This window comes from Rhinoderma darwinii, chromosome 3 (genome assembly GCF_050947455.1).
Source record: "Rhinoderma darwinii isolate aRhiDar2 chromosome 3, aRhiDar2.hap1, whole genome shotgun sequence".
NCBI classification, from domain to species: Eukaryota; Metazoa; Chordata; class Amphibia; order Anura; family Rhinodermatidae; genus Rhinoderma; species Rhinoderma darwinii.
The window spans coordinates 414,130,505-414,134,042 of record NC_134689.1 but is presented as its reverse complement, the minus strand read 5'-3'; the positions used below and the strand labels follow the sequence as shown (position 1 = coordinate 414,134,042).

The 3,538-nt window shown below is 39.9% G+C and overlaps 1 non-coding gene across 1 annotated transcript; it reads right to left on the bottom strand.

Moving 5' to 3' along the window:
- Positions 1 to 234: 234 nt before the first annotated feature.
- TRNAE-UUC (transfer RNA glutamic acid (anticodon UUC)) lies at positions 235 to 306 on the bottom strand. The gene has a single exon. It is a non-coding gene; the product is annotated as a tRNA-Glu (tRNA).
- Positions 307 to 3,538: the final 3,232 nt, after the last annotated feature.

The following is a 3,538-nucleotide window of genomic DNA, read 5'->3' as shown; positions in this document are numbered from 1 at the left end:
GGCGAAACTAGTTCATTAAAAAAAGGAAAATTAGCCAAACTGACAGGATAAAGGGGTTGTTGACTTGGAGTGAGAAGGGAACAATAGGAATTATTTGAGTTTTCAAGCTCAAATAGGATCTGGTGAAAAGAGGAGGAATGGGTAAACAAAGATAAAATAGAATTTATGGCCACAAAGAGCACTTTTATCCTATAACGCTCAACCTTTGAAAGTGCAAGACTAGTAAAAGGTTTTTTCCCATACCGGGAGTCGAACCCGGGCCATCTGGGTGAAAACCAGGAATCTTAACCGCTAGACCATATGGGAGCAGTTGTTAAGTATAATGAGTCATGGACTAAGAAAAAGTGGGAATAAAGAAAATGTATATATATTTTTTCATTTTGCCGCTTTGAGCTTGTCTACAAACATCTGGTGGTTGCCTCATTAGCGCAGTAGGAAGTGTGTCAGTCTAATAATCTGAAGGTCGTGAGTTCGATCCACACACGAGGCACTGTTCAGTGAGTTTTTGTCTTCCTCCATTCATGCAGGAAATCGGGTTTTTCTGCCGAAACATTTTTAATATATGAGGAAAGTGTTGTTGATTTCCTTGTCATTTTTGAGTGAGTAGAAGAGATGGGAATGATTTGAGCTTTAAATCCAAAATAGGATCTTGCCTAAAAAGAAACAATATTAAAGCAAAGTCCCAATCAGATTGGGTGAAATAGTCTGATGGTTTCTTATTTATTGGCGAAACTAGTTCATTAAAAAAAGGAAAATTAGCCAAACTGACAGGATAAAGGGGTTGTTGACTTGGAGTGAGAAGGGAACAATAGGAATTATTTGAGTTTTCAAGCTCAAATAGGATCTGGTGAAAAGAGGAGGAATGGGTAAACAAAGATAAAATAGAATTTATGGCCACAAAGAGCACTTTTATCCTATAACGCTCAACCTTTGAAAGTGCAAGACTAGTAAAAGCTTTTTTCCCATACCGGCAGTCGAACCCGGGCCATCTGGGTGAAAACCAGGAATCTTAACCGCTAGACCATATGGGAGCAGTTGTTAAGTATAATGAGTCATGGACTAAGAAAAAGTGGGAATAAAGAAAATGTATATATATTTTTTCATTTTGCCGCTTTGAGCTTGTCTACAAACATCTGGTGGTTGCCTCATTAGCGCAGTAGGAAGTGTGTCAGTCTAATAATCTGAAGGTCGTGAGTTCGATCCACACACGAGGCACTGTTCAGTGAGTTTTTGTCTTCCTCCATTCATGCAGGAAATCGGGTTTTTCTGCCGAAACATTTTTAATATATGAGGAAAGTGTTGTTGATTTCCTTGTCATTTTTGAGTGAGTAGAAGAGATGGGAATGATTTGAGCTTTAAATCCAAAATAGGATCTTGCCTAAAAAGAAACAATATTAAAGCAAAGTCCCAATCAGATTGGGTGAAATAGTCTGATGGTTTCTTATTTATTGGCGAAACTAGTTCATTAAAAAAAGGAAAATTAGCCAAACTGACAGGATAAAGGGGTTGTTGACTTGGAGTGAGAAGGGAACAATAGGAATTATTTGAGTTTTCAAGCTCAAATAGGATCTGGTGAAAAGAGGAGGAATGGGTAAACAAAGATAAAATAGAATTTATGGCCACAAAGAGCACTTTTATCCTATAACGCTCAACCTTTGAAAGTGCAAGACTAGTAAAAGGTTTTTTCCCATACCGGCAGTCGAACCCGGGCCATCTGGGTGAAAACCAGGAATCTTAACCGCTAGACCATATGGGAGCAGTTGTTAAGTATAATGAGTCATGGACTAAGAAAAAGTGGGAATAAAGAAAATGTATATATATTTTTTCATTTTGCCGCTTTGAGCTTGTCTACAAACATCTGGTGGTTGCCTCATTAGCGCAGTAGGAAGCGTGTCAGTCTAATAATCTGAAGGTCGTGAGTTCGATCCTCACACGAGGCACTGTTCAGTGAGTTTTTGTCTTCCTCCATTCATGCAGGAAATCGGGTTTTTCTGCCGAAACGTTTTTAATATATGAGGAAAGTGTTGTTGATTTCCTTGTCATTTTTGAGTGAGTAGAAGAGATGGGAATGATTTGAGCTTTAAATCCAAAATAGGATCTTGCCTAAAAAGAAACAATATTAAAGCAAAGTCCCAATCAGATTGGGTGAAATAGTCTGATGGTTTCTTATTTATTGGCGAAACTAGTTCATTAAAAAAAGGGAAATTAGCCAAACTGACAGGATAAAGGGGTTGTTGACTTGGAGTGAGAAGGGAACAATAGGAATTATTTGAGTTTTCAAGCTCAAATAGGATCTGGTGAAAAGAGGAGGAATGGGTAAACAAAGATAAGTTAGAATTTATGGCCACAAAGAGCACTTTTATCCTATAACGCTCAACCTTTGAAAATGCAAGACTAGTAAAAGGTTATTTCCCATACCGGGAGTCGAACACAGGCCACCTGGGTGAAAACCAGGAATCCTAACCGCTAGACCATATGGGAGCAGTTATTTAGTGTAATGAGTCATGGACTAAGAAAAAGTGGGAATAAAGAAAATTTATATATATTTTTTCATTTTGCCGCTTTGAGCTTGTCTACAAACATCTGGTGGTTGCCTCGTTAGCGCAGTAGGAAGCGTGTCAGTCTAATAATCTGAAGGTCGTGAGTTCGATCCTCACACGAGGCACTGTTCAGTGAGTTTTTGTCTTCCTCCATTCATGCAGGAAATCTGGTTTTTCTGCCGAAACGTTTTTAACCCCTTAACGCTCCATGACCTACTATTAGGTCATGCTAACTGTAGCGTTCGCGCTCAGTGACCTATTAGTAGGTCATTGAGTAAACACGGCGCCGTTCGCGCGGGGCGCGTTCCTGAGCTGTGATAGCTGCTGTTTTCGACAGCAGACTATCACTGCTCAATGTGCCGGGACCGATCGCGGAGCTCCCCCGCCGATTAACCCCTCAGAAGCCGCGTTCAATAGCGATCGCGGCTTCTTAGGGGTTAATCCGCCATCGCCGGCCTGCTACACGATAGCGGCCGGCAATGGTGACTATGGCAACCGGACACCAAACAATGGCGTCCGGCTATGCCATAGACGGAAGCCTAGTGGGTCCTGACAACGTCAGGACCCACTATGCTTGCTGTCAGTGAGTAGCTGACAGTTCTAATACACTGCACTACGCATGTAGTGCAGTGTATTAGAATAGCGATCAGGGCCTCCTGCCCTCATGTCCCCTAGTGGGACAAAGTAATAAAGTAAAAAAAAGTTACAAAAAAGATGTGTAAAAATAAGAAAATAAAAGTTTTAAAAGTAATAAAAGTAAAAGTCCCACTTTTTCACTTATCACTCATTTATTATTAATAAAAATATATAAACAAACAAATAAACTATACATAATTGGTATCGCCGCGTGCGTAACGGCCTGAACTACAAAATTATTTTGTTATTTATCCCGCACGGTGAACGCCGTAAAAAAAAATATTAATAAACCGTACCACAATCACAATTGTTTGGTCACTTCACCTCCCAAAAAATGGAATAAAAAGAGATCAAAAAGTCGC